Below are 24,192 nucleotides of genomic sequence, written 5' to 3'. Positions count from 1 at the left end.
CACACACACACACACACACACACACACACACACACACACACACTGCTGATTAGAAACCCATATCATCTTCTCTACAGAAACTACATATAACTGTAATATGTAATCTATAGTAAGGATTCGGTATTTCTTTTAAACATAACATTGAATTAAAGACACTTGCAAAACTATCTGAAGAGTAATCACCTAGATTTTTTTTTAAATTTACTTATTCACTGTAGAAAGGCAACAGGGGTGGGGAGGAAGAGAGAGGGAGAGAGAAGGACAGGGGGAGGAGCAGGAGGAGGCATCAACTCCCATATGTGCCTTGACCAGACAAGTCTAGGGTTTTGAACTGGCGACCTCAGTGTTCCAGGTTGACGCTTTATCAATGTGCCACTAAGGTGAGGTTTACCTAGTTTTTACAATTGTTTTCTCTAGTCATTCTCTAAAATTAATGCTATAAAATGGTTTTCCTTTATAAAAAATTATTGAGGTTACATGGGTTCACAAAACCATATGAATTTCAAGTGCACAACTTAATAAATCCTCATTTGCACACAGCATCCTGTGCTCATTGCCCCAAGCAAAGTCTCTTTCTTTTAAAAAAATTTTTTTAAAGATTTTACTTATTTATTTTAGAGAAAGGAGATAGAGGGAGATAGTGAGGGGAGGCGGGAGAGAGAGACAGGTGGGGAGAAGCCAGAGCATCAACTCCCATGTGTGCCTTGACCAAGCAAGCCCAGGGTTTCGAACTGGTGACCTCAGCATTCCAGGTCATCACTTTATCCACTGTGCCACCACAGGTCAGGTGCAAGGTCCCTTTCTATGCCATTCTTACCCCCTTTCCGCCCCTTTTCCCACCTCCACTTACCCTCCAACCCCTTTGCTTCTGGCTACCACCATACTGTTGTCTGTGTGTTATATATGACACACAGACATAACATATATATGTTTTTTGGCTCATCCCTTTACCCTCTTTGATCCAGTCCCCCAAGCCCTTCCCCTCTGACAGCTGTAAATCTGTTTCATATATCCATGCCTGTTTTCTATTATGTTTATCAGTTCATTTTGTTCATTGGATTCCACATATGAGTGAGTCAGTGCCTTCTTCTGACTGGCTTATTTCACTTAGCATAATAATCTCCAAATTCCTTCATGCTATCACAAAAGGTATAAGAATTTACAACTTTGAATTTCTTGCTAAGCATTCCATTAGTTAAGTATTTTTGTGTTGTGCCTTTTTTTTTTTCATTTATCTTGAGGTTTTTGTTGTATTGTTGTTTTTTTTGTGACAGAGACAGAGAGAAATAGAAAGAGGGACAGGTAGGGACAGACAGATAGGAAAGGAGAGAGATGAGAAGCATCAATTCTTTGTTGTGGGCACCTCAGTTGTTCATTGATTGCTTTCTCATATGTGCCTTGACTGGGGGACTACAGCAGACTGAGTGACCCATTGTTGAAGCCAACAACCTTGGGTTCAAGCTGGTGAGCCTTGCTCAAACCAGATGAGCCCATAGTCAAGCTGACAACCTCGGGGTTTTGAACAAGGGTCCTCCACGTCCCAGTTCAATTCTCTATCCACTGCGCCACCACCTGGTGAGGCTATCTTAAGGTATTTTTAAATTTCCCTTTTGATTTCTTTTTTGACCCATTGGTTATTGAGGGCTGTGTTTTTTTTTTTTTAATTTTTACTAATCTTTGAGTTTCCTAAACATCATTTTTGTCATTAATTTCCAATTTCTTCTCATTCTATTCAACAAACAAATCTGTATTATATCAATTATTTTATATGAATGGTGTTTATTTAATGTCTTAGAGCATTGCCTTTTTTTACTGTTGATTTTCTACTTAATTGTATCACTTATTTAAAGTAAGGTTTTGAACCATCAATAGAACACAAAGACAAACTTCCAACTGGGAGAAGATATTCACCCATGACACACCTGATTGTATAGTAATGAGCTAATATCCAAAATTTATAACAAATGCATAAAAGTTAACACCAAAAAAACCAAACAACCCAATTAAGAATTGAGCAAAGGACCTAAAGAGACGTTTTTCCAAAGAGGACCTACAGATGGCCAACAGACATACGAAAAGATGCTCGATGTCACTAATCATCAGAGAAATGCAAATTAAAATGACAATGAGATACCAATTCACATCTATCAGAATGACTAACATCCATAAACCAACAAATAGCATTTTGATAAGAATGTGGAGAAAAAGAAACCTTTATTCATTGTTGGCCGGACTGCAGATTGGTGTGGCCACTATGGAAATGGAGGATCCTCAAAATATTAAACATAAAATTACTTTATGACCCAGCAATTCCATTTCTGGGTATATTTTCAATGAAACCTGGAACACTAAATTGAGAGATAGATGCACTCCTATATTCACTGCAGAATTATTTACAAGAGCCAAGATATAAAAGCAACCTAAATGTCCATCAGTAGATGATTAGATAAGATGTGGTACATACATACAATGAAATATTACTCAGCCATAAAAACAAAAAGATAACCTACCATCCGCAAAAACATGGATGAACCTAGAGGGTATTATATGCTAAGTAAAACAAGTAAGATAGAAAAAGACAAATACCGTATGTGAATTCACTTATATGTGGAATTTAAGGAACAAAATAAATGAACAAAGAAAACAGAAACCAACTCATAGATACAGAGAACAGACTGATGGTTGCCAGAGAGGATGGGATTGAGGGGCTGGGTGAGAAATTGAAAGGATTAAGAAATACAAATATGTAGTTAAAAACTAGTCTGAGGGATATAAAGTACAGCATAGAGAATATAATCAATATCATTTAACAACTATGTCGGACTTATCCAGGGATTGCTTTGGAAAATGTATTAATGACTAACCACTATGCTGTACACTAATGAAATTATTATAAAATAATGTTGAGTGTAGAAAATAAAGGCTTTGAAGTCCCCATCTATTATTGTCAAGTTCTTTACTTCTTCCATTTCTGTCAGTTTTTGCTTTGTCTAATTTTGGTGCTCAGTTGTTACGTGAACATGTATTTATATTTGTTATATTGTTCTGATGAATTTACCCTTGTAATATCATAAAATGTCTCTTTTCTTGTGATTTTTTCTTGTCAGGAGAGATGGTTTAAATTCTTTTTTGTCTCATATTAATATAGAGCTTTTTGATGGTTGCTGTTTGCATGATTTATCTTCTCCTAATTTTTCAATATTTACTTTACTTTTCATCTATTTGTATATTTGAATCTTAATTGTGTCTCCTGTAGACAGCATATACTTGGACCTATTTTTTTTTTATCCAATGCAATGACTGCTGCCTTTTGATTGGACTATTTATTCCATTCATATTTACTGTTATTATGGACATAGTTGAGTTTACATTCATCATTTTTACATGGCATATGCCTCTTTTGTTTCTCTATTAATTCCTTACTATGTTATGTTGTATTAAATCACTATGTTATAATATAATATTTTACAATTTTAGTGACTTTTCACTCTATCTTTCTTTTATCTATTTTAATTTATTGGGATGACATGGTCCACCAAACCCAGGTTTCAAGTGCACCACTCTATATAACACCATCTACATACCACATCGTGTACCCTCTATCACAAACAAAGTCTCTTTTGGTCCCCATTTCCCTCCTCTTTGCCCTCCTCCCCCTACCTCCCTCTCTCCTTCCCCTCTAGCTATTGCCACCCTGTTGTCTGTACCTATGTGTTGTGTATACTTGTTTATTTTTGCCAATCCGTTCAACTTCTTTCCTCCATTACCCTCACCCCACCCCTCTGACAGCTGTGTTTCTGTTTCATGACTATTTCTATTTTGTTCATCAGTTCATTTTGTTCATTATATTCCACTTATAAGTGAAATAATATGGTATTTTTCTTTCTCTGACTGGCTTATTTCACTTAGCCTAATCATCTCCAGGTTCATCCATGCTGCCTCAAAAGGTAAGATTTTTTTTTATAGCTGCATAGTACTCCATTGTGGAAATGTACTATTGCTTTTTTTATTCACTAATAATATTGATGGATACTTGGGCTGTTTCTAGATCTTGGTAATTGTAAATAATGCTGCATTGAACATGGGAATGCATATATTTTTTTCTGAATTAGTGCTTTGGGGTTCTTAGGACATACTCCCAGAAGTAGGATAGCTAGGTCAAATGGTAGATACATTTTTAGTTTTTTGAGGAAATCTCACCTGCTTTCTTACAGTTTGCTCTCATTTCTAGATCTCAGTTTACCTGTGACCTTAATTCTTATTATAGTATCTTCAACGACCTCAAATCTAGCCTATCCAAACTCTGACTTCCTTGCTCTAAATTCTAATGAGCTTCACCTATAACTACTAAAGTGTCATCCCTTCCCACAGCCTACTCTGTAAGGCATTATCCAGAGGTTGTCAAAGTATTTATTTTTCAGTTCTTACTTCCCCACATTATCGCACTATCTTACAACATAACCTTTCAACTTTATTTATATTCTTCCCTCTATCTGTCCTTCACATCATTGAGAGATGGCTAATTTTAATTTACTACAGTAATTTTTAAAAATGACTTCTATTTACTGCAACTTAATTAAAACATTTTCTGGATTTTATAACAGACACTTTTTAAGTGCTCCAATCACTCTGTTGATTTTTGTTCTAAAATTTACTCCTCCTTAAACAAGAAGATTTTTATGACTTTGCTATGTGCCCAAAGCAAGGGAAATTAGATTCTTTGCCAACATCACATTGCACCTGCTTATCACTACACTCTATATAATGTATGTTAGATTAAATGGTTAGCTGACATGAACTTACAGTACTGTCTTAGCATTGTACCAAAATGAAGAAAGCTGGGGCTGTAAGTGTCTCAGCAGATATTTGAAAGGAATTCTATGTTAATGAAACACACTGTGTTTGTGTGCACAGTGGAGAAGCCAATTTTGCACATCCTGGGTTATTTTAGGCCTAGGCACCACACCAGTTACAAGTTGTGCCTGTGCCCAGCCCCATTTTCATTGTTACAGAATAGTGGCAATCCCAAACCGAGGACAATCTAGTTACTACTGGTTGCTTTAGATTAGCTGCTGCTGCATTAGATTTAGTCTCTCAAGAAAAATTGTTTTCAAATGCTGGTGATCTACTAATAGGTTAATAGCTTCTTTCAGCTAGTCATCGCCTTCAGTCCTTACTCCTAACAATTGGGGAATATTAATGAGGTTTTGTAAATCTACTATTTTTAGATTCATCTTTTTTAAAAAAACTTACTACAAATCAGCACATTTACTGTGTTTTATTTGTACAAGTAAAAGATTCTGGCATATGGTCAGAAACTCTTCCAAGTTACAGGGTCATTTGGGGGGTTTTCCTTGGTTCTTATATTTCTGTTATTAATTTCAATAATGATCAAGGTGTGGAAGGAGTGAATTAGTTGTCTACCAATATTGCATACAGAAGTCTCAAGTATTTTGGTAAAGATAACTTGACAATTATTTCCAATATTTACAATTATCTTTGCTTTTACTTCTATAAAAAAATCTGAAATCTACTATTTAACAAGTTTAATTATATGAAAAATTCATTATAATGATATATGTAAGTTAAAAAGAAAACTGAAGTGCTCATTCAATAAACAGTATTTTTTAATCAAATAAAAAGTCATTCATTCAAGAACTTTAATTCAAATAGCTTTTCATATCTAAACTCTTCATGCCAAATTTAGTCTCATGGTAATTGAAAATTGACAGAGAAATTCTATATCAATAATGACTTTTAAAATGAGATGCATACACACAAACCAGATGTACACACAACTACATACACATATACATACATAAAAGTGCATTTAAAGTAAGAAACTGAAATAAAATTTGGATTGTAAGAATGTCAATATTCTGGTTGTGCCTGACCAGGTGGTGGCGCAGTGGATAGAGCGTCGGACTGGGATGCCAAGGACCCAGGTTCAAGACCCCGAGGTCACCAGCTTGAGCATGGGCTCATCTGGTTTGAGCAAAAGCTCACCAGCTTGGACCCAGGGTCACTGACTCGAGCAAGGGGTTACTCAGTCTGCTGAAGGCCCATGGTCAGGGCACATATGAGAAGGCAGTCAATGAACAACTAGGGTGTTGCAATGTGCAACAAAAATCTAATGATTGATGCTTCTCATCTCTCCGTTCCTGTCTGTCTGTCCCTCTCTCTGACTCTCTCTCTCTCTCTGTTTCTGAAAAATACATATATATTCTGGTTGTGATATTGCACTATAGTTCTTGTAATTACCAATGGGAAGACCTAGGAAAAGGATACATGAGTTCTAATACTTCTTATGTATATGTAGATTTATATAATTTACAGTTATCTGAAAATAAAAAGTTTAATAGAATTGTTTTATAAATCTAAATAAGATATGTTCTAATGTAAAAATATGAATAACATCTAAATTTTAAGTTTCTTTATATATAATATAAATTATATATAATCATGTTATATAGAAATTATTTATCTTTATATCATCTATTTAAATTAACATTTGGTCCAAGTACTAACATTTTCAAAATTATTTCCCTTAGAAATTCTTAAGTGGCCCTGGTCAGTGCCTCAGTGGATAGAGCATTGGCCTGGCATATGGACATCTTGGGCACAATTCCCAGTCAGGGTACACAAGAGAAGTAACCATCTGTTATCTCCCTCTCCCTTTTCCCTTCTCTTCCTTTTTTCCTCCCACAGCCAGTGGCTCTGGTTCACGCAACAGTGCCAGGTGCTGAGGATAGCATGGATGGTCCAAGCATCAGCCTCAGGCACTAAAAATAGCTCAGTTGATTTGAGCATTGGCCTCAGACAGGGGTTGCTAGGTAGATCCCAGTCAGTGTGCATGCAGGAGTCTGTCTCACTATCTCCCCTCCTCTCACATAAAAAAATTGTTAAGTAATTTTATTTTTATAAATAAATTCATAAATATATTTTTATAAATTTATAAATTTCTATTTTTATGCATTTGACAACATTAATAATTAAACATGCTGAACTGGAGAGTTGGAAATCATATCTGCATTAGGTCTAGAATAGTTTACACAACTTGATCTTCTATTAAACTTATTTATGAATGTCTGTTCATGAAACTGAATGGTACTGTTTGTATAGTTATTTCTATCTAGGTATATTTTTTATTCTCAACAACAACCATTATTGATTTATCAAATAATCAATGTTAGGATTATATATATCTGTATTTTTTGATAGATGCCAGCCACTGAATGTAGAATGTAAATAAATAAAATAAGAGATCCTAAAAAGTAAAAAAACCTTAATTATAATGGCTCTATTGGTATTTCAAAACAGATTAATTATAAAGATATTGAATGACTTACCAAAATAATGTCAAATTCTCTGTATCATATTATATTGATTACACATGTATCCATCAGTTTCTTGACAGGATATGAATTTCAAAATACACTTAATAATTTGCAAAGAGTATAATAAAGCATTTACGAGTATAGGGAAATCAGGGATAATGCAATACTTTCGGGCAAAAGGGAGGCTATCTACTCCTCCGTGGGCATGAAAAGACAAGAGAAAGCGCAAAAGGGTGTGCTGAAGCAGCTCCTTTAAGGCAAGAGAACCAGCCAATTTAATTACTATAAGTAAGTTTCCTGGATAAGAATCAAATGAGAAAGATAAAGATTGAATCTTGAAGAGCAAGTAAAAGATAAAGTAGCATGTTTCGTATTTGTTTTAAGAAAATAGGAATATCCTTGTCCTTTAGAAATCTAAAGTTATTTGATAATGACCATTTAAAACTTATGAGCACTACTTGTAGCAAAACCAAACCAAATAGAAACTGCACTAACCAAGTTGAACAAATCCAATTTCATTAAACTTGTAGCACCTACTCTCCTTCTCTTTCTCCTCCCCTACAAAACAACAATAAAAACAATGAAGTCATGATGGCATGTTTGGGGTTCATTCAGTATGCTATAGAACACTCCCAATTGATTCATTCGATGGATTTGTGTTGCGCACCTTTCTATGTGCCTGGAATTATGTGACATACTGAGATACAAAGATGAACAAGCCTAGATCTCCAGGTACACATATCTCAATGACAGCAGTTATTTCTCATTCTTTCACAGGTTTTTTGTATCATCTCCCCTATCCCACGTCAGTTGATCTATTTTTATAAGTGTACTTACTGGTTTGCATCCTTGATGCTTACATTGTACTTTTAATCTACTCCTTTTCCAAAGGACATTTATATTACGTATTCTCCTCTTGGCTGTTTCTGCAAATTAGACTTAGTGACAGTGGAACATATGAACACAAGTTCATGTGATAGACCAGTGAATTTCAGGTAAAGCTGAGTGTATTGCCTTTTGGGTCTAAAAGCAAGAGAGAAGCAAAAGTTCAGAATCTTGCTGATTTTGTCGGTATAAACTTCCCTCAGTCATCCCCTCTCCTTCTTCTGAACTTTCATTCTCAGACTGTGGTTGGTCACTGCTTGCAGTCGCCCTATCAGTGTCACCCTTTTTCTATGTTTGTTCTCATTATTTCTGTTATTTTGATATAAATTTGTAATGCTTTTCATTAAAGTCCATAACTTCTGCATGTGGCCCTTATTTGAATACCTGTGGTTAGTGGTCCCAGAAAAACCAATATTGACTGATGGAAATAGTTTCTAAAAAGTAGCTATCCGGTGGAGGTGCTGACACCTGGTAAAATTATATCCTATGGACCTGTCTCTTGTGTGCAGGGGTACATAAACTATTTTAACTGTAGTGTCTGCAGGACAGTTTTAGATAAGTCAATCATTCTGCCACTCGTAAAACCTGAGACAACATGAGCTCTAAATCTTTGCTTCTATGGTAATGTACTAATCTGTTTATTATCTCTGCTGCCTTCACTGACCACTGGCAATGGTGATCTTAACAAAATTCCAAACATATCACATTCCTGCAAAATAATACACCATCTTCTTCAGACTAAAATCCAGACTGGCCACAGACAATCCCTCCAACTCATTCCTTGTTTGTCCCCAAAATTAAGCATCAGGACATATCAAATGAACAATAAGATCCTAAGGTTTCCATCCCTCTTCATACTCTTATAACTTTTCATGTCCTCTGCCTTGGCTAGACTATCTTGTCCTCTAAGACCAACTGTCTAAAACCAATATAAATTTCAAGAATGAGTCAAGTCTTTCCTCCTCTGCAAGAATCCCCTCTATTGTCTAAACATGTCGAGACATCTTCTCCCTTTGGTACCCTGCTGTAATCTGTACTTATCTCTTCTTGCAGTACTTTTTCTTCTTTTACCAGTGTACGAATCTCCCTACACCATTCTCTATATTATATTTGTATAACCTTATTCTTCTAAGCTTGGTATTCTCTTTTTTTTTCTTAAAGATGGGAATTATCTTTTTATCTTCTTTATGGTTCTCATAGGACCTTGAAATTACTAGGCATTAAATAAATATTTGCTGAATAATTATATTAGGTGTTTCACGTTATATTGATGATCACATGTATCCATTAGAGTACTAACAAGACATGAATGTCAAAACAGAACTGAGTAATTTGCAGAGTATAATAAAGCATTTCAGTAGGGTGTAGGGAAATCACAGAAATATTGCAATACTTTAGGGCTGGTAAAAGGGAGGCTAAGCATTCCTCCGTAGGCATGAAAAAACAAGAGAAAGAGCAGAAGGGAGGATGAGCTGAGGTGGCCTTCTGCAAGAAGTTCCTGGAGCATCCAGAAAAATGGTATTGCCAAATAGTATAATAATTCTGCCTTCCTAATATTATTCATTGAAATTTTGTGCATATTTTGTGTATTCCAGTTATTTTATTAAAAAATTAGCTGAGGTATGAAAAGCATGAATAATTTAGTTTCAATTATTCTGGTATATTCAGCCTTCTCAAGAAGGGAAATGAAAGAGAATGTAACAAACAAAGCAAACCTCACTGGGAATTTTGCATTGATTCTTCTTCATGTGTAATATTATTAACATGACTATTTTGTTGAGTTTATCTACAAATAAATCTGGTCATAAAAAATAATTTAAATATGAAGTTTCAGATCTTTGTCCTAATCATAAAGGCATAATGAAAGTCATAAATTAGCAGTTTGCCACTATGAGATACATTTATATGCTGTTAGTACTTTTCAAACATTTTCTGCCTCTTGCTTAAATCAGTCACACCTGCTTTTAAAGCTCATAGAATTTTTCATTTCAGATATCTCAAGTTTACTCTTAAGAAATATAGTGATTGGGAAAATGGATAGATAGCCATAAGATTAAGAAGCACAGTTCTTGAAATAAAGTAAAATAAAAGGGCCTATTTTTACAAATAACTTTCCTGTAGTTGATTCTTGCAGCAATCAAAATACCATTGAGGCAGAAATCAAAACGCCATTGAGGAAAAAATAGAAAAAATAAAAAGAAATGATGCATAACTTTCTATATATGATTATCTATATGATTTTTAAATATAAACATATATTTAACATATATCTCCTGATATTAAAAGTTGAATAATTTATATTAACTTAATAAAAATGTGAGCATTATGTGCAAAACATATTAAAGAATAAAACAAATTATTTTTACACTATGTTGGTAACTGAAACATGAAAAGGCAATCCACAAAGTGAAAAAATATTTGCAAATTCTTATTAACAATATAAAATAACAAATGAAAATTAATAAGAGATAAAATTGGCATGCAGTTTTAGGTTAAAAGGCATGAATAGACACTTTACAGAAGAGAACATTCAAATAGATAATTAACTATACATACAAAATGCTGGACATCATAATATCTCTGGAAAATATTCAAATTAAACCCATAATGAGGTAAAACTATATACATGCACACTGGTTTATATATCTAATAATCAATTTGTATATAATCATAAACATACATGTATGGAAAATCAATTCAGTTATTTCTTGAAAATGTGGGCCTTTGGAATGCTCAAGCTTACACCTCAATATAAAAAAACAAAAATAATACAAATCAGAGGGACATGGATCGTAGAAGAAATAAATATGTACTCTGGATTTGGAACTCTCATTCAGAGAGATTTTTTGATGGTTGTAGTGAGGCAATCCACATGTATTAAAATTCACTTTATTTTAGTGGTTTTCCATCACCGGTCCACCAGAAATTTCATGCCGGTCTGTGAAAGACTTAATGACCTTTATGTTGGATGAAGATTATATAGTCCATAATCATTGGGTCTGTAATCTTCATACAATATCAGAGCGGTTAACTCTTTTGCAGACTGGTGGTGGAAAAACACTGCTTTATTTAATGACTCCTTTGTATTTTTTCATTTTAAACAGAACTTTTCTTTTTGATACCAGAGAAATGTGCTTGGTCACAGTTTGGGCATGGAGTTAAGGAAACAGAATGAAAGTTTAGCAGAGGTTCCCTTGAACAAGGAAGGGAAAAGGAAAAGAAGAAGGAAGGAACAAATGAAGGGACAGAATGGAGTGAGAAGGGTGGGAAAGAAAACAGAAAAGGTTAATTTATCATTTTTGTCCATTTTGTCACATCTATGTTAATAAGTGCTTTGAGTTTAGATTTAATAGTCTGTAATAATATATAGCTTGGACACAAAATTGAATCTAGTTACTCTCTGTTTGGTGCAATGTTATATTCTAAATAATTTGTTCTCTATTCAGATACTAATATATTGATTGTATAATCTATGTTAATTCTAAGATCTGTTTATTAATGCAAATTTTTGGGATAAAAATTGATTAATATTTAATTTAAATAAATAGACAAATTGTGTTTTCAACCTAAAGGCTTCACAATTCATCTGCAGAAATATATTTAAACTAACAACAGAGTGAAATATATTTTAATAATTATTGTACCCCCCCAAAAAAAATGAAAAGCAATTTTAGGCACTTTTTAAAAGGTAAAATATTATACAAAATACCACATTCTATGTTTTTATCCCTATGCTTTCTGATAATTATTGAGACATTAAAACAAAAATTTAAAAAAAAGACATTGGGGTCACAGTAAACACTCATACACTACTGTGTTTAATATCTTTGGTGACTATAATATAATTATGATCAGAAATCAAGAGCCAAAATACACACATGAAAATCACTATTATGCTACGAAAAAGTACATATATTTGAAACTAGTAAAAGTTCTCTGTGGCTATAGGTAAATTTGAATATTATCAGTGACTTCAGCTACTCTATGATTTAAAAAGAACAGATTTAGATATGTAACTGTCTAGTGAGATATTGGATGCAAATATTCAGGTTGCCTTCCTTTCAAAGTGTTCCAGTTGTTCTTCATCTTTCATTAAAATTATAGCATCTGTTTCAAGTGGCTAGCGATTTATTTCCCTTTATCTTATTGACCTAAAACTAATGAGAAACATGTCTGCTATGTTTTCAGAATCTATTGCTGTCCTCTACTTTGAGCCCTAACTTGCCAGGCACTATTGACAATTGGAGGTTTGTTATAGCAGCCAGGGTATTTAGAGATTTCTGGTAACATCCAAAGCTCTTTTTAAAAGATGATTTAAAAATAATAAGTAAATAAACAAACCTTTTTAATTATACGCCACCCCCTCATGTTCACATTTGGATCAGTTATGATTGCAGCCAGAATTACTCAGTTTAAAGCATCTCATCTCTTAGGAGCTGTCATCTTTCAGGAGTTACACAATGAATCTTTTCCTGGAATTATTAAACTCTGCCCTTCTCAGGTGACCTCTTTGACCCAGGCTCTTCCCAATCACCAGCATAAAACTGATTTGTCAATTTCTCTGAGGATTCCTGCCATTTCTGTTTAACTCACTTTATCTGTCTTGATTCCAACTAGATGCATGGTTTAAGCACTTCTACTGAATTCCTTTATCTCTGGGATATATCTTTATTTTAAATTTTCTTGGCTAGTTTATTTTCTTCTCTTTTTCTCCCATATACCTGGGCAATACATTTCAATTTATACAGCACTGGCACAGAATTGTTCCTCTATTATTCCTCTTCTGCCTCGCTTGTAATACACTCAGCCTCTAGCAATTTTTCAAAATTACCATTTAAACTTCCTACTAGTTACAGCTTCAGTGCTTTCTGTTCCAGGTAAGCAGATCTTGGTTCTTATCTCTCTCTCGAGGCACCTGGGTCTCTAGATCTCAGAGAGTAGTTTGCCATGAAACCTAAGTTCTCTGATGGGTCCAAAAAAATGTCATTGAGTTTTAGTTTGTCCAGCTTCATCTTAATGTGTGAATGAGAGTGACATCTTCCAAGCTCTTTGCATTTCAAATTTAAATGAGATGTTGGCTTTGATTTTTAATCTTCCCGATTAATTCTGATACTTTCTGTTATTTTATTCAGTCAATATTTAATTTGCTTACATTTAATACATAGTTATTTTGTATCTTGTATATAAATGTTTGGATTAGTTGATATCTAAATAATTGTTTATGGTATTTAATTTTGGATAGGTAAGTACAGAGTTATGTTAAAACTGTTTACTCTTGAGGGAATTTCGGTTTGTTTCTGCTGGGTTCGTTAAGTATCATCATTCTGTAGCCACTTTCATTAATATCTTGGTTTGGGCTGTCCTGGAATCAAGGATACTAAATATTCTATCCTCAAAACCATATGAAAGCAGATTATTATTACTTCTTCTCAGAAGGGATTTTTATTTCCATTTTCTAGTTAGTGTAGGTTAGACATGCCTCTCATGATTTTATTACCCTTTACTTTTATGGAACTAGTAACAATACAAAGAACCTTTTTCAGGTTCAGCTGTTGGTTAGACTGTACATTCCCCCAAATCTACATTCCCAGTTACTGGTATTTTTCCCAGGATATCCTGGGTCTCTGATTTTGTTTTGTATTCTTCTTTCTGATCTTGGTTTATTTTAATGAGTCTGTTAGTGATTTCCTTCAATCTTCTGTTAGTTCAGCAATATGTATATTTTAAATAGTTAACATTTTGGGGGTAAAATCTATATATTTTGCAGCAAAAGGACTTTTCTAAATATCTAGTTTATAACTCTGCTGAAAGCTGAATAAACCACTCACTCTTCAACCTTCTCTAAATGGCTTCTTAATTCACAATTACTATGACAATGCCCTGTCATCAGTGATCTCTAGGTTGAAAACTTTTTGGCTCCTAGACTTTTCTGTCCCTTTGTTAACCATCTGCTCATCAGCATCTTGCAGAGCAGACCTTGCTTCCACTTTTGAGATGCTATATTTTTGGCTGCCTGGGTAATCATTTTCCACTTATGCTAGGCAAATTTCCTGATTGTTAGTATACTTCTTATTAAACGGGGGGTAGGAAGGGAGGGAGGGAGGGAAGAAGGAAGGAAAGAAGGAAGGAAGAAAAAAAAGGAAAGAAGGAAGGAAGGAAAGAAGGAAGGAAGGAAGGAAGGAAGGAAGGAAGGAAGGAAGGAAGGAAGGAAAAAGGAAGGGATGGAGGGAGGAAGGAAAGAAGGAAGGAAAGAGGGAGGAAGGGAGGGAGGGAGGGAGGAAGAAAGGGGAAACTGCAGAAAATTTAGAAACATTTATCTGACTTTTCTTCTTCATATAAAGCCACTATCTATCCTTCCTTCTCTAAGAAATACTCCATGTCTTCTCCATTCCATATCATTTCAATGCACTGATCTTTTATTGCATTTTGACAGTACCATTCAGTTTAACACTTCATTTTTGGTTAACTTTTCATATGTGTAAATCTTGAATTAAACATATTTTAAAGACCCTAAGAGTAGGAATTATTGTGCCCTTAAATAATGTATCTCTCAACTACAAAATTTAGCACAGTGCACAATTATGAACCCATCATATTTGTGTTAATGGAATAGTGTCTGGCACATGGTTGTTACTCAAAAAATTTGTCAGATTCTATAATGGCTTCTTATTTTGTTCAGAGTCTGAAAAAGTGCCACAAGACTTTTTCCCTACTCCCACTCCCTTAATCTCTCTGCTGACACCTATTGATTTTGTCCTCACTCCACACCAGCAGCACTGGCCATCTTGCTGTTCCTTGAGCATGTCTGGCGATGCTTACACCTCCGAAATTCTGCAGTTGCTGATTTCTTTACCTTCTTGCTTTCAATATATTAACATGGCTTTTTCCTCAATCACCTTCTGGTCTTTACTCCAATGTTAATTTACTTCTCACTAACCATGCTTTTTAAAATTGCATCTTTCCCCAAAACTTTCTATCCCATTTTATCCCTCCCAGATTTATTTTTCTCTCTAGTGTTATATCACAATATGATAGTCCTTAACTTTTAATCTCTATTTTTTTTTTTATTTTCTCTAGGAGAAGGAAAGTTCCAAAGAGCAGTTGCTTGTCTTTTTGTTTATTATTTTCTTCAATTTCCTGGAATACATTCTAATACATGGTAGGAGCTCAGAAAATATATGTTAAATACATACATAAATTAAGTGGTGAACTGTTTGTGTGGCTTTGAATAAATGAGAAGGCTATCATCAGAAAACCTTTCTGTATTTTATAAACCCATTACCTAAGAAATCTTGGTGAGAAACTGCCTGATTCCCAATTAGAAGTTTATATTAACAGATTAATTTTCAAGGCTTCTCTTGCAACTACTCACTTGACCATTTAACTCATCAGATACATCCTTGAAGTTAAATTATAAATTAGAGAAAAGAAATGTCAAAGGTGAACTTTTCTCTTTTTTTCTATGGGATGCTTCCAAAAAAATGGGATTTTAAGGCAGGTATGGTATAAGTTAAGGGAATCATTGACTATCTTCCACTGCTTAAAGTCATAAAATAGCTCAGCCATTCCCGAAAAACCAGCTTCATCAATATATCCCCAATTTTGTATGATTTCTTTTGCCTGGCAATACAATTATAAACTTTTCAGTAACCTATAGAGGCATTGATTTTAGCTTTATGTTTTTGTTTAATAACTTTCACACAGTTCTAGCCTTTTCCACTTCAGAATCTCTCTCACTAAACACTCAGGGGGCAAAAAAAAAAAAAAAAAATTACAAGATTGACACACTTAAGGGGATTCTATACCTTTTGTTTGCTTCTTGTTTTATTAGTAAAAGATTTGAACACAAGAAGCACTATCATGTTTCTGATCTAGTAATAGTAATAAAAATAAAACCATACCATAGTTTTGTAAATTATTCATATTTTTTCTGTGACACTTTCTATTAAAGTAGACCTCTTATAAAATTAAATAAAACCATCCATAGTCTTAATAGCAAGACACAGTTCCTAGGCTTCCACTTAAGGGACATACATGGAATTCATACATGACATTGATAATGACAATTTGTTACTTGAGAGTATAATCATAAATTGTTACTTGATGTATAATGCAACCTCACCCATCATTTGCAGTGAAGCTCTACTACATTGACATAATTTTATTAAAAATTTGGTATTTTTTAAATAATGAAAAAAAATTAAAGATTTGAACATTTTATGTTTTTATTTGCATTGTGTTTATCAGAGAACTGAAGCCTTAATCTAATATTTGACTACTTGATGAATCTCATTTCTAAGAGGTTATATGCTCATTTTATAAATCAGGTATAGATCTGAATCCTGGCTCAACAATTTATTGAGTGGGATATCTTAGGCTAATTACTAAAATATTTAGAAATTCAGTTTTCTCACAATTAAAATGAGAATTAATTATATGTTACTATTTGTTACATAAATTAAATGACATAATATATGTCATATATATATAAGTATATATATATGACATATATAAATTCTAATTGTTATATGAATTAAATGACCATTTAAAGTCACACACACACACACACACACACACATACACACACAGCTCTAAATAGTACCAGATACTATTTAATACCTAGAATGCATGCAATAAATTAAATCTAGCTTCTACAATAAGAGCACAATGTAGAATGCATCTAGAAAAATCTGTCATATAAATTAATACAAATATTATTACTATCATTGTTTTTTATTACCCTGTTCTACTCCAGTGATATGAACCTATTTTTGATTTTATGAGTATACAGTGCTCTTTTTTGGCTTCTGACGCTTTTCATGCCTCCCCTCACCTTTTTGGAATGTCTGTCTTTTTTTCTACCTAGTAATTACCTGTTCTACAGCTATAACTCATATCCAGTGTCACCTCATCTTTGACTTTCCTAGACCAAAAAACCCCTGATACCTGAGTTGTTTATAAAATACTGACTTTATGTCTGATATAAGGTGTCTGTCAACTAATATAAGGTGCTTTAAATGTTGTCAACTGTTGATATCTATCACCAGATTATTAGTCATCAAAGGAAGGAGTTATGGATTGTGCATCTGTTTCTCTCAAAGAGCTAGCATACTGCATTATGATGAAAAATGGCTGGTTTCATTATTTCTTTTTTTGCAAATCAATGCTGCTTTCTCTAATGCAATTCAATATTCTCTGTCAGGTATTTAATATTTATCTTGAAGCCATACTGGAATTAATGAGATGCAGAGAGAGGAGAGCATGATCTCTGACCCAACATTTCAAGCTTCATTTCACGGTATCTATAATATTTAATGGTAGATGAGGAAGTAATTTGACTGAATATCACTGCAATAGCAATTCAAACTATTGTGTAATGTACATTGTCTCTAAAAGAAAAGACACATTATATTTCATTTAGGACAATCAGCATGATTGTCTCATTTTGGAAAAACTACCAATGTTCTGTCATACATACAATTTGAATAACTTAAAATACAATTTGTTTTCAGGTTGAAGATTTAGTACTATGGTGATCCTTAAAATACCAACTGATATTTCTTAACATTTTTTGGTTTTGAAGCATACATTTTTATAAAGTTGCTAATTATAGGGCTATTGTACATTTTCAGAGCCATAGCACAGATAAATTCCTTTGAATCATGAGTAAAATACATGAAATCACTGTAATCTAGAGAAACAAATAGTCATTTAATTTTCAAAGAATTCAACCAGAATATATTTTCTTGCTTTGCTCTCTCATTGCCCAATGTGATTTGGTCTATCTCATATGGGCCAACGAATCATGATCTTTCGTGTCCCTCATCTCGAGAACAGGGGCGTTCAAGTCATCCTCATTTATCTGCCATTACTAAAACCATTCTTCTCACTTGTAGGTCATGACAATCTCTATACCAATTTCCCTCTCCCCTGTACAATGATGTGTTGCAGAAAAACTGAAGATTCCAGTTGCTTGAAAGCTATGTATTGATTTAGTTGAACTTGTTCTTCCAAATTCAAGGTGAATCACTGGACATAACTTCTGAACATGCATTCAAAGCTTTATTTTACCCTAAGCTATATGGAGAGGTCAGTAATTAGAAGTTTGACAAAGTGAAAAATTTCTGAAATGTGATCTTAAGGACTAATAATCCCTTCTGGAATGTCACTAATTAAGATCCACAATAGAAGAAGAACATCTGTTTTCAGCTTTTTAAAATGTGTTTTTTTAATTTTTAAACTTTTAATTTGTTAAAAAACATATAAATGTACCATATTAATCATTTTTTTCTTTTTCCCTTACACCTCAATATTTATACACCTAGTCCTTCAACACACAAATACAAAAATCATATTTTGCCAATATTAGCACACACCCAATGAAAATTTCATCTTACTTATTCTGTGTTTCTCCCTTTCCTACTCTGATTCTGTGATGCCTATTTTATTTTTTACTTTTTAAGTGTACAATTCAGTGGCATTACAACCATCACCACCATATAGCCTTAGATTTCTTTCCATCTTGCAGTACTGAAAACCAATAATCATTAAACAATAATTCCCATTCCCTGCAGCCTCTGGTAACCACCATTCTCCTTTTGTCTCTATGAATTTGGCTAAACTTTGTGCTCATATAAGCAGAATCATACAGTATTTTGTCCTTTTGAAACTGGCTTATTTCATTTAGCATAATGTCCTTAGCTGTATCCAGAGTATAGCATGTGTGATTCTGTGATTATAGCTACATTCCATATTTGTACTGCCTAATATGATAGCCACTAGTCACATGTGGCTATTAAACACCTGAAATATGATAAGTGTAATTTAGGATCTAAAATTAAAATTAAAATTTATTTTAAAGAACTTGAGTTAAAATTGTCATAGATGACTAGTGGCTATTTCATTAAACAGCACAGCTCTATATAATCTGTGTTTATGATTTCCTAATTTATCAATTTTAGATATGATTTTTACTGCTATTATATATTATGGTTAAATTTATATACATCCTCTCATGCAACCACTATCAGTTTTAAAAATAAATTTATGTCTCAGTTATCTTTGTAACATTTTTTTTCATTTCTTTTAAATGTTTTATTGACTTTATTAGGGTAATATTAGTTAACATAATTATACAGGTTTCAGGTGTCCAATTATGCAAAACATCTCTGTACATCATATTGTAGTTCACTACCCCCACAAGTCCAGTCTTCATCCATCACCATTTAAAATAATGAGCTGAACATCTGTGTTTTATTAATCAACTATAAACAACCTGCTGAATGGTATTAACTATCTTGTCTTTTCTTACAGCTTTCTGTACTTTTATTTTTACATGTCATAAAAGTTTATAACAATGTGATTTCTTCTGTAATCATAATTCAGGCTTCATTGTTTTGAACTGAAAATATTATTTTCAGCAAATCAAAAAAGCATTACATTTACCTCTTCTTTCTGTACTGATTCTTGTTTCTCTCATATATTAAATTGAAATTCCAATCAGTTTACTGGAAATATTTTATGGGAATCCCCAGGAGGATATTCAGATTAATTTTCTTGGCTACATAATGGTTCCCAATAGTTTTCTTCTCTCATGCTTTAACTCCGTGATGGGCTGTCTCCTGTGTAAACAAGGTCCCAAAGTGGTGGCAATCCACTGTTCATACTCATCAGTGATTATACAAAACATGTACAATTCTCTCTCTCCACCCCGCCCCCTACCATTGCAATGTACTCACCTTTGAACACTGGTATATGTTTTTAAGATAAGCATTATGTCTATCCATGATTAATAATTTGCTCTATGCTTAAAACAGCCTCAGAGAATAACCCAATTCATTTAGTATTTTACTGAAATAGGAAAATTAACCAAAGACTAGAATCTAGGGCTAGTAAGTCCCAATTTTTATTTTTGCTTCCTCTAATAAAATGTCCTGCCAGAAGGAAGGTGTAGGCTCTTTCTCTCAAACTACAAGACAAAAATATCCCAGAGAGATCTTTTAAAAAATGAGATATTTTTCTTATATTTGAAAATTCATCAAGTCTCAGTTTAGAAAAAGATGGCCAAGAGAGCAACCACATCATCATTCTCCCTATGGTATTATGGCAAATTTTTAAAATGTTGAGTTTGAAGTTTTTCAGAGTAATTTCAAATTTTTAATGTAAGGTTTTCCTTCACCTATGGTAATTTATTCCAGTTATTTCTATATCATCTCATCAGCATCTCACCACTCATTTATAACTGATTTTTGTGCCTATCAATAGAATTTTTATAAGTCAAAAATATTGTTGGGAAGGGAAGCACACGTGAAAATGATCTGATAATCTAGTCAAATTTAAAGTTGCCCAAAACAAAATCACAATGACAACTAATTCTTTCATTACATGAGAAGATTCTAACCTTTTCCCCTGGGTCCAGGTTTAATAGGTTTCAATGTATCAATATCACCTAAAGTTTCTCTAATTTCTATCTTGAAATTTCCTATATGAGGCATAAAACTAGTTCCTTATCAGAGATATTATATTTTCCTCAAACTCTTAGTTTCAAGTTTGCACTGAAACGGTACATTTTTTAAAATGAGCAATCTAACTTGCCCTTGAGAATGTGTCCTGAATTTTAAATATGACTAGCCTACCTAATTTCTTTATATTCATATATAAGTCACTAAAGCATCATACTTCTATTCCTTATATTAATTAGGATTCTTCCCCTGTTTTATTCTGATTACAAATAGGGTCTGGCTCTTCATCCTTATTTCATACCTAAATTTTCTCAAGCATATATTCCTTGTGATTAATTAGCTATGAATTATGTTTCAAACTCTTTCCACATGGACCACCAATGGAATTTCTTCCTTCTAGAAACTTCTGTTGGAGAAAAAAAACTAAACTCAGAATAAAACTTGAAAATTAGTGAAAATGTATGGCTTGTCTCGGGAGCTTGTGGTATACACAAGCAGGTTTCCTTATTTTGTTTCTATTTTTCTTTCTCTAGACTGTCGGTGGTGAAATGAATAAGAAAGATACAAATAATTCTGCCAGTTTTTAAAATACTCTTAATAGATTTGTTTTCACTCAAGAGAGTTCTGAAAGATGTGCTTTTGTTTTCTATTTAGCTGTTATCTTTGTTTCAAAAACTAAGGCAAGCAACTTGAAATAGTTAGCTGATGACAAATAGCTAACCAACAAGTAACTCCAGAGCACCAACAAAGATATGGATATTTTTCCCTGGAACCACTGAAAACAAAGCCAATGCTACCTGTGAATGTGCAGGTGTGTGAATGCAACTGTGTGTTTGCTGGTATGCCTAAGGGCCAACCTCAATCCTGTGTGAATCCTAACCATTCACTACCACCCAACCCAACTCCAGAATAGTCACTGCTGTAGTAATTCACAGATATAACTGTGAAACGTTCAAGAGTGCTATGGCAGCACAGATATAGTATTGATAAATTTCCTTCAAGTGAATGGAAGGTTTTTAAGTGTTGGGAACCAATAAGATGATGGAATACAATTCTCACATGTGTTAGGGGCATCAAGCTGGTTTTCCTTAATTAAAGACTATCAGCATATCTAGTCATATGTATGTATGTATGTATGTATGTATGTATGTATGTATATACTTCAATAGCCACAGAAGAGATAAAAGCCTGAGAAACCTATTGTTCAGATGAGAGATGTGTTAATTATTGGAATTCTTAAAAATACTTCTGAACTCTTGTCCAGTGATAAATTTGTCATTGAAAAATGATATAGCAGTATTACTCTATCCACAGACACTGTCTGCATTTTAAATAGAGGTCTCCTATTTAAAGCAAATCTAATTGACTTTTTTAATCCCTTCTTTTTCTGTTGCCCAGGGGAAGCTCTAGGAGCTAAGCTCTGTGATATACTCTAGGCCCAATCAAATTGGTCTATTAACTGCAAGGAACCCCCAAAATGTGCCTCTTGGTGGTATTCTCTTCTTAGAACCACCAATACAAAAAGTCCCTGAGCTCAACTACCTGAAAATAAAGTATACTTTCTTTTTATTTAAAGAAATCAACCCAAAGCCCCCTATATACTCAAACAAAAATAAACACAATGTGCGCTCACACACAATAAAACAAAGAGCAGCTGAAAAAATTCTACCTCATTTACCTTTATGTATAAAAGCTATATTGCAGCCTGACCCATGGTGGCGCAGTGGATAAAGCAATGACCTGGAATGCTGTGGCCATCAGTTGGAAACTCTGGGCTTGCCTGGTCAAAGCACATACTAGAAGCAACTACTACCCATTTCTATCCCACCTTTCTCTCTCTCTGTTCTCTCTCTAAAATCAATAAATAAAATCTTTCAAAGAAAAGCTATATTGCAAAGTCTTGAGACATATATGTTGGGGTGCTGTGCGAATGACAAGAACATATTTGTCAGGCCCTTGAACCCCTCCATTCTGGTCATGAGTATGAGTCATTTGTTAAGCATACCCTTGTACTTAACCATCACTGGTAATTCTGCCTCCTATACCAGAAAGAAAGAAGTCAGGCGCTTGGCATTTCTGTTTTATGTTTTTCTCAAGATGTAAAAAGGATGTGAGTTGGAAACAAACATTGAGATGAATGGTGGTGGAATGATTTAAGTAGTCCTCAATAAGGCCACCATTTAAAAAATAAAAGTAAATTAAAAGTAAAATAAAAATTTCATAGAAAGCCTGACCAGGCGGTGGCACAGTGGATAGAGCATCGGACTGGGATGCATAGGAGCCAGGTTCGAGACCCTGAGGTCGCCAGCTTGAGCGCGGGCTCATCTGGCTTGAGCAAAAAAAGCCCACCAGATTGAACCCAAGGTCGCTGGCTCCAGCAAGGGGTCACTGGGTCTGCTGAAGGCCCACGGTCAAGGCACATATGAGAAAGCAATCAATGAACAACTAAGGTGTTGCAATGCGCAATGCAAAACTAATGATTGATGCTTCTCATCTCCCTCCATTCCTGTCTGTCTGTCCCTGTCTATCCCTCTCTCTGACTCACTCTCTCTGTCTCTGTAAAAAGAAAAAAAAATTTCATAGAAAAAATGTAAATGCAACACAGGGTAATTTTGTGATGCCTTGATATAAGTTATCCTTTTATTTCTTTTGGCTTCATTCTAATATTTTAATAATACTCGTGTTTTATTTTAAATACAAAAGTTATATTTAAAGTAATATTCCTTGTTGATAATAACAGAAAATATTTTTGATGATGGCAGCCCATCAAAGAGGTATAACTTCAAAGGAAAAATATTTCATGTTTCAAAGTTCTGAAGTGTTAAATTCTTTTTATAATAGATTTTATTCATTTACTTGTCAAAAATCAGTTAGAGCTAAGTCTTAAAAGGAGTTTGAAACTGCATGGAGCCATTCTTTTAGAAATAACTGTTAAATATTTAATAGCATATGCAAATTGCCATTGCTGTAGGATTCTCACAGCAAGATTAATCTGAGGTTAGAGTACAATATACCTGAACATCCCTTTTCAATAATGAAAATTTTTATTTGTATTCCAATCAGAAAATTACCCTGCTTGCTGAAAGTTGCAATGCAGGAACTAATAGGCAGTTAGTTGGTTGACCAAACTGCACCTGCTTCCTTTTTGGAAGTGACTTTTCTGAGTCTTTGAAACTCGCTGCTTCAATATGCTTGCTTCTAGTTCTTCGACCAACTTCAAAGACGATCAGTGTCATCGTTATCAGGAACAGACTGTCATGTAGCATGGCCTCCAGGGACTTACGTTCACCAAAATGGACACTGATAAAGGTAGAATTTAAGAGATTTTATTGACTTTACCTTGTTCCTAATAACCATTGATGTAAGGCATTTTTCAGGTTTACCCCTGGCTCAGTGATTCTTATACAAAGATTTTATAAGCCAGTCTTCATTTGTTCAGTACTCAATTATTCTACCTCAACCAAATGCAAGTTGTATGACTTGGGAGGTGAGGATGGAAATGAGGGTAC

At 33.9% G+C, this 24,192-nt stretch overlaps 1 pseudogene; it reads right to left on the bottom strand.

Moving 5' to 3' along the window:
• LOC136391263 (endogenous Bornavirus-like nucleoprotein 1) overlaps nt 1–23,919 on the bottom strand; it is an 82,201-nt pseudogene extending 58,282 nt beyond the window's left edge.
• Nucleotides 23,920–24,192: the final 273 nt, after the last annotated feature.

This window comes from Saccopteryx leptura, chromosome 2 (assembly GCF_036850995.1).
Source record: "Saccopteryx leptura isolate mSacLep1 chromosome 2, mSacLep1_pri_phased_curated, whole genome shotgun sequence".
Classification (NCBI taxonomy): domain Eukaryota; kingdom Metazoa; phylum Chordata; class Mammalia; order Chiroptera; family Emballonuridae; genus Saccopteryx; species Saccopteryx leptura.
The sequence above is the reverse complement of the archived record's forward strand: the minus strand, read 5'-3'. Positions and strand labels throughout refer to the sequence as shown.